We start from the raw sequence: 8,541 nt of genomic DNA on the forward strand, positions 1-8,541 counted from the left end.
GCTACACAGAGTTTGCAGAGCTTTTGGGGATGCAACCTTAACTTTGGTGATGACTCCCCACAAGCCATGAAGGGAACATCTGAACATACTTTGTGACAAGTTCCATTCACTCTTTTGACATTAAGCTAGGACAGGATGGATGCTCATACCCTCCAGTGTTTCACACATGAAAACCAAGACACATGTGGCCAAGCAACATCAGAGTGTAGTCAAGATGGCAAATAGTATTAAGGAAGTGCGCACAAGCTAGGAGAGGCTACAGCAGTTTGCTGTTGTCTTAGCTGACTGGGAAGTGCAAGATTCTGCCCTCTCCCCTCTCCCTTCTTATGAGTTAGTTGAGTGAAAACGACTTCTGCACTTTGAACTCAGTTTGCAGCATTGGAAATAAACCAAGGACAAAGGGGGGAAATGGAAGAAGAGAGAAGATGGGTCATTTTAAAAGCATCTGAAAAAAATGGGACAAAAGAAGATTAATTAGGATTGTTTATGCCAAATTGGGACAGTTGGAGAGTATGGATGTACACATCTGACACTTGGGGAAATTCAGTTATGTGTTATTGCAGCTATTAGAGTCATTATTGTTCATAAGCACTGCTGCCAGAGTGCTTAATGTCTGAGTTAGAGTTGTCAGGCTTTCCAACAGCAATAAGGGACAGTTAAGACTGGCCTATCTATACAAGGCTCACCTCAAGTCTTGTGAACAGCCAGTAAGTTCTGGCCTGTAAGTAGGAAATACCCCAACAATAAGGGACACCTGATAACTTGAGATCATATTGCTATTCTAGTGGTTCAAGTGGCGGCAATATTAAGGTTTCCATAGTGGTAATGGTGATTTTGTTTTTGGAAGAATATGGGGTAATTCAGCAATGGAACTTATTTGCATAAATAATTCATTTAATAACTTTAAATTAATCATACCTTCCTTTCCCTCCCAAAGCAGATTCCAATGTACTTGAAAAACAGCAACCAGGAGTGTCACCACAGAATAAGACAATGGTACATGCTCTGAAATGTAATCCAAAGATTATCTCCTAGTAAAGGATATCAAAGAGAAATGGCAGAAACCTTGCCTGAGACTCAATGTGTCTGTGTAAGGGTGGAGGGGCAGCTGGAATAAAGAGAAACTCTATTCTAGGGCTCACTAGAAAGGAGATTTTAAATAACATTTACAATATCTACTGGTTTAGAACAGTGGTGGCTATTTCCTTTCTATGAATGTCACACTGGAAGCATAGCCAGAGGGCAACTTGAGTACTTCCAGCAGTCAGATCTTGTGATTGTGTGACCTCACTTGGACTATTTTTAGGTTTCACAGGCTCTTTGAAAGGATGTATGAATGACAGCTGATCCAGTTGATCTAAAGTGGAAAAGATTTCATTTGCAATAATGCTGAAGCAAGTTTGTCATTGGGGCAAGGCTTGTTAAGACTTCAGCCAAGGCCAAGAGCCCAAGAGAGAGCTCACTCATTGACAACTGGCCTGTGACCTGATGTCACTGCCTAGACACTTTCTTCCAAACTCATGAACAGTGGCAGGAGAAAGGAAGAGGAGCAGTCTGTTTGCATCTTCTTCCTTTCTTTCCTTTCAGTTCCACTGGGCCTAGAAGGAAGGGACATGTGAATGAGCAGGGATGAGTCCACAGAGGAAGGTTGACTAAGGACTTTTTGCTCAGGTCCTCCCCCAAGACTTGGAATTGGAAATGATCCTGGCAGAAAGTGGGCTGAACCTTTGTTGTTCACATGCTTTTTGAATGGACCCAAGTAAGTTGGGGAGGCTACCAAACCCCCACCCCCACTTAACCCAGGATAATCGATCTCAGGTTTTTCCCTGAGTTTTCCTAAAAGATTTGCATTGTCAGCTGTGTGAATAACCAATATGAACAGGCCCAGGAGAAACTGGCATAAAACTCTATAGGCCTTGAATCTGTTTTGAATACACCCAAATCGACTCCAACTTTATTCACAGTTCTGACATGTGTGAGTAACAAAACACGCAGAGATGCGGTTCTGATAAAAAACAACAGTGTGAACAAAACTGGAATGTGTGAGATTATTCACATAGGCGGGCTACAGACTGCCGCGCCGCCGCTTGCTCCGTGCGGGAGCCGTAGCAGTCACACCGCGCGGTTCCTGCGCGGAGCAAAAAAGGAGCTCCAAAATGGAGCTCCTTCTTGCAGCGCCTCTGTGACGTCGCGAGGCGCCGCGACACGTCTGGACGCTATGCGTCCGATACGTAAAGATGGCGGCGCCCGTATGAACAGGGCGCCGCCATCTTGTACGTATTCTATACGTACTAGGGTTAGGGGGGTGCGGAAGAGAATATGTACTAAATGGCGGTGTGTAACCCGCCATAGTCACACTAAAAATGTCTGAATAACCCCCAGAAATCATCTTTCATGGTTGTGCACTTTAAGCATCTAACAATGCTACATTAAGTATCTTGTATCTCTTCTAGTAAACATTCAACGACATCCCAAATCTATGAAACTCACACATTGTTTAAAAATATTGTGTTTTGAATGTAGATTTGCTCAAATAGTTTGGTGGAGTCATAAGCTGGCATGGGTTTTCCCCCTTTAAAACAAAAGCAGGCTATGAAGTAAACAAAGAGTGGGAGAAAAATTTAAAATTAGGCAAGTCTCAAGAACATAACATGGTCTGACAATAACCAGCTGCTGAGGAAGAAGTGAAGAATTATCACAAGATTGCCAGCTTGCACATTTTCTTATTCTGTAAAATGAAGTGATGTAAACTTGCTCTTTTTTCACCAAAATGTAATTTTAAATAACCTATGGTGCTGCAATGGCTCCTAGTTATGTATTAGGGATACACAATCAACTCATATTAAATTGAGAAAAAAATGTAGGAATAGTTTATAGACAAGTCCTACTAGCCATTTCTTTTTGCCATCATAGCCAACCTGTCTCATTGATAACAATGGGTCTATTCACCATTACTAAGTCTGAATCTGACACACTGTTTAGATCTTTCTTGTTGGTGGCAATGTTTCTGAAACATTTAGCATAAAGTTTTATATGCTGAATATTAACATCTTGTTTCAAAGGGAGTCACAGATTTGGCTTTTCAACCTGGATTAGGGCTGAATGATCTATCCAAAGTACAGAGGGCATATCATTTGAAAGTGTATATTAAGTTGTTAAAAATGTTAGGAAAATGCCCTTTTCAAAAGGCTTCAAATCTAATTGTGTCTAATTCACACAAACAGCTGGTGAAAATGATCCATTGTACAATTTCAGATATGCAATTCCAACCCTTCTATTCTGCTAATAAATCTCCGGGGGTTGGGGGTGGAATAATCCTTGCCTACTAAAAACCAGAGCACTGAACTACAGAATTCACTTCTCATAATACCTTCCACCCATAACCGGTACAGAAGCAGCATTACTGCATTGGTAATTTTTGTGTTATAATCCTTCAGAGTAGACAGAAGTATTAGAATGCAGACACTACTCATTTTTTCCAGTTGGTGTTAGTTGTTATTGTTGTGTGCCTTCAAGTCATTTCCAACTTATGGTGTCCCTCAGGTGGAACCTATCATAGGGTTTTGTTGGCCAGATTTGTCCAGAGGAGGTTTGCCACTGCCCTCCTCAGAGGCTGAGTATGTGACTTACCCAAGGTCACCCAGTGAGTTTCATGGCCAACCAGGGAACTGAACTGCCTCCAGAGTTGTAGTCCAGCACTCAAACCACTACACTACAATGGTGCTCAGTCCTTGGACAGCACATGTGGTTTTTATTCTGGTGCATCAATAACTGCAGTCTGTAACAATATGTAGAATCACAGAATCATAGAGTTGGAAGAGACCGCAAGGGCCATCCAGTCCAACCCCCTGCCATGCAGGAAATCCAGATCAAAGCATCGCCGACAGATGGCCATCCAGCCTCCGTTTGAACACCTCCAAGGAGGGAGACTCCACTACACTCCAAGGAAGTGTGTTCCACTGTCGAACAGCCCTTACTGTCAGGAAATTCCTCCTAATGTTGAGGTGGTATCTCTTTTCCTGCAGCTTGCATCCATTGCTCCGGGTCCTAGTCTCTGGAGCAGCAGAAAACAAGCTTGCTCCCTCCTCAATATGACATCCCTTCAAGTATTTAAATAGGGCTATCATATCACCTCTTAACCTTCTCTTCTCCAGGCTAAACATCCCCAGCTCCCTGAGTCGTTCCTCATAGGGCAAGGTTTCCAGACCTTTCCCCATTTTAGTCGCCCTCCTTTGGACACGCTCCAGTTTCTCAATGTCCTTTTTGAATTGTGGCGCCCAGAACTGGACACAATATTCCAGGTGGGGCCTGACCAGAGCAGAATATAGTGGCACTATTACTTCCCTGGCTCTAGATACGATACTTCTATTGATGCAGCCTAAAATCGCATTGGCCTTGTTAGCTGCCGCATCACACTGTTGACTCATGTTCAGCTTGTGGTCTACTTGGACTCCTAGATCCCTTTCACATGTTGTCTCCTTAAGCCAGGTGTCCCCCATCCTATATCTGTGCATTTCATTTTTTCACCCTAAGTGCAGTACCTTACATTTCTCCCTGTTGAAGTTCATTCTGTTAGCTCTGGCCCAGCTTTCTAGTCTATTCAGATCATTTTGAATTTTGATCCTGTCCTCTGGAGTATTAGCTATTCCTCCTAATTTGGTGTCATCTGCAAATTCCAATTTTTTCCTCCAAGTCATTGATAAAGATGTTGAACAGTACTGGGCGAAGGACAGAGCCCTGTGGGACCCCACTGGTTACTTCTCTCCAGGATGAAAAGGTGCCATTGTTGAGCACCCTTTGGGTTCGGCCGGTCAACCAATTACAGATCCACTTAACAGTTGCCTTGTCCAGCCCACATTTTACAAGCTTGTTTGTGAGAATGTCATGGGGAACCCGGTCAAAGGCCTTACTGAAATCAAGATATACTATATCCACAGCATTCCCTTCATCTAACAAGCTGGTAATTTTATCAAAGAAAGAGATTAGATTTGTCTGGCATGACTTGTTTCTCTGAAACCCATGTTGACTTTTTGTGATTATGGCATTGCCTTCTAGATGTTCACAGACTCTCTGTTTAATGATCTGCTCCAGAATCTTTCCTAGAACTGATGTCAGACTAACTGGACGATAATTGTTGGGATCCTCTTTCTTCCCCTTTTTGAAGATGGGGACAATGTTTGCCCTCCTCCAGTCTGCTGGGACTTCTCCTGTTCTCCAGGAGTTTTCAAAGATTATTGCCAATGGCTCCGATATTACATTTGCCAGTTCTTTTAATACCCTTGGATGTAGCTCATCTGGTCCTGGAGACTTAAATTCATTTAGGTTAAACAGGTATTCCTGTACTATCTCCTTATTTTGTGCTGAATTTCCCCTATTCTGTATTCTGCTCCATTATCCTCAGGTTGAGCACCCTTTGCCTTTTCTGAGAAGACTGAGGCAAAGAAAGTGTTGAGTAATTCTGCCTTTTCTCTTTCTTCTGTCAGCATTTTGCCATCTTCTCCACGCAGTGGCCCTACCATTTCCTTCTTCTTCCTTTTGCTGCAGACATATCCAAAAAAGCCCTTTTTGTTGTTCTTAACCTCTCTAGCAAGCCTGAGTTCATTCTGTGCTTTGGCTTTTCTGACCTTATCTCTACACTTGCTATTTGTTTGAATTCCTCTTTGGTGATTTCCCCATTTTTCCATTTCTTACACATGTTCCGTTTAAAATTTAGCTGAGCTGAAAGTTCCTTTGTCATCCATGCTGGGTTCTTGCGACACCTCCCATTTTTCTTTCTCACTGGAACTGTTTTTAATTTGTGCCTTCAGTATCTCCCTTTTGAGAAACTCCCATCCATCTTGAACCCCCTTCTCTTTTAGTATTCCTGACCATGGGATCGCCCCCAGTATTTCTCTAAGTTTACTGAAATCCGCTCTCCTAAAGTCTAGAATGCGTGTCTGACTATGCCTGGCTTCTCCTTTCCACTGTATAACAAACTCCAGGAGAACATGGTCACATCCACCTAAGGATCCCACCACTTGCACCCCATTAACCAAATCATCCTTGTTGGTTAGGATCAGATCTAAAATAGCTGACCCCCTTGTTGCCTCTTCCACCTTTTGAACAATGAAACTGTCTCCAAGGCAAGTGAGGAATTTACTAGACCTTGGCTGAGTTTGACTTCCAACAAATATCAGGGTAGTTGAAGTCACCCATCACTACTACACCTCTCCTTTCTGAATGTGTGGTCATCTGTTCTAGAAAGGCATCATCCAATTCCTCCGTCTGACTTGGGGGTCTGTAGTAGACTCCCACCATAACATCCTTGTTGTTTCCCTGCCCTTTAATTTTTATCCATATGCTCTCCACCTGGCTTCCAGGATTGATGTCCTGGATCTCTTCACTGGTGTAAATATCTCTGACATATAGGGCTATTCCTCCTCCTTTCCTGTTTGGCCTGTTTCTCTTGAAAAGGTTATACCCCTCTATTTCCACATTCCAATCATGAGACTCATCCCACCAGGTTTCAGTGATGCCTATTATATCATATTTGCTTTGTTGTACTAGGTGTTGAAGTTCATCGTGCTTATTTCTCATGCTCTGTGCATTAGTGTAGAGGCATCTAAGACCATGTGTTCCCTTTACTTGCTGCCTGTGCAAGTTCTTTTGCCTCCCACTGTTGGGTCCTTGCACTGTTTGTCTTGTTCCCTCTCTGTCAGTTTGACTATCTTCTCCAGCCTTTTTGCCTTCCAGAATACTGTCTCCCTCCCCCACATAACTCAGTTTAAAGCCCTCCTGATCAAATTCTTGAGGCTATTGGCAAGAATTTGATCAGGAGGGCTTTAAACTGAGTTATGTGGGGGAGGGAGACAGTATTCTGGAAGGCAAAAAGGCTGGAGAAGATAGTCCTTCAAGCAGTGAAGGACTGCTTGACACAGTTCAAATTAACACCAGCTCCTTAATGCAGCCTTCCAACATTGAGTCCAAACTGGCCACTATGTTATGATAGCAGGAACCATGGCTACTGTTAGTGAAGATGAACAATTTGGAGTTATTTTTGTATGTGTAACAAGTTGATTAGTGGTAGAGGGCCTCCATGATGAGAAAAACAGCTTGATTTCACAGAGAAGAACAAAGCCAATAGAGAAAAGTTACACCTTGTTTTAGTATATTTCCTCATGGCTGTTACTGTAGCTAAGCTATTTCTTTTATAGTGTTACACATACCAAACCTCAAGATAAAAGAGCATGGATATAGGATAAGTATTATGAATGGAATCAAATTTGAGGATACAGATGGGTCCAAAGATGAAAGGTAGAAATGTTTATGAAAATTACACCTGCAGGAAGCCTGTTTCACATCAGCTTGACCACTGAGGAACCCCTATGCATACTACTGCAGAAGACTACTTTAACAGCATGTCCTACTCTCACTTCACCTGTTGGCCCTGTTGATCATCAGCAATATCCAAACACTTTATCCTAAAACAGCAGTCCCTCCTCCCAACCACAAACCTCTTATGCATTTCTGGGGTCTTCAGCAATCGTGAATACTTCTATTCAACAAAATGAAATACATACATTATTCAACCTGAAATATCCCCCTCCCCGATGCTATCAACATCAGTAAAACCAACACCATGTTATTAAAACCAGGGAGTAAAGGCTAGGGTCTTCTTGACCTAATTAATAATCTAGCCCTGGTCAAAAGCGCTTCAAACTGCATGGGCCAGGGAGAGTCTAGCTTAAGTACAACTAAGAATATTTTGGACTTTTCCAAAATTTTCCATGTACCGCCTGAATAGAATCTGTGGGCCAGTTTGAAACCATCTGCTCTAGAATGCATACAGATTATGATCACTGTGGGGGAGATAAGTAGGGATGGGAAGACTGCCTTTCAAAGGAATTTGGCTACCTAGAATGATCTTCCCATTGGGGAATCCCCTGAGAAACTTCGAAGGAACTTATCAGGGTGGTCTGGAACAGGGTGGACAACAAAATGGGAAATGTTTGATTAAAGAGAGAACAATAGTCTGAACAAGGAAACAACATACATCATTTCACATCTGTTTTTAGACTGTGGGCCTTGGGCCAGGTTGCAACATTTTAAACTGTATCTGGTTTTGTCTCTGTTGAGCATTTCACAGTTCAACTTAAAGCCTTTCACTGAAAGAGAGTGTTGACATTTGTATAATTCCAGATATGTTTACTCTAGACCCTATCAAGTTCAATGGTTTTTATAGTCAAGCTAAACAGACTAGTCCGGACTGTGGTCCTTGAACAAAAGAACTACAAAGGAAGATTGGAAAGAGAAACAGCAGAATTGGAATTTATCCACAGACTACAGTTCATCAGCAATGGGTTTAACAGAGATACTGGTTTCCTGGCACACTACACACATTTCAACACTATCTAACCACCATCCTCATGAAAGCACCCTTGTCCCATTCATCATGTCCCTCTTGGTTACTGTATTCATCTACTCTCCTTACTTGCAGGCTACAGCTTCCTTACTGCCTTTGTCCACCAACAACCATAGTTAAAATTGGACTTGCCACTTCAT

This window comes from Sceloporus occidentalis, unplaced genomic scaffold (assembly GCF_023333645.1).
Source record: "Sceloporus occidentalis isolate IW3139 unplaced genomic scaffold, rSceOcc1.0.p SCAF_3, whole genome shotgun sequence".
NCBI lineage: Eukaryota > Metazoa > Chordata > Lepidosauria > Squamata > Phrynosomatidae > Sceloporus > Sceloporus occidentalis.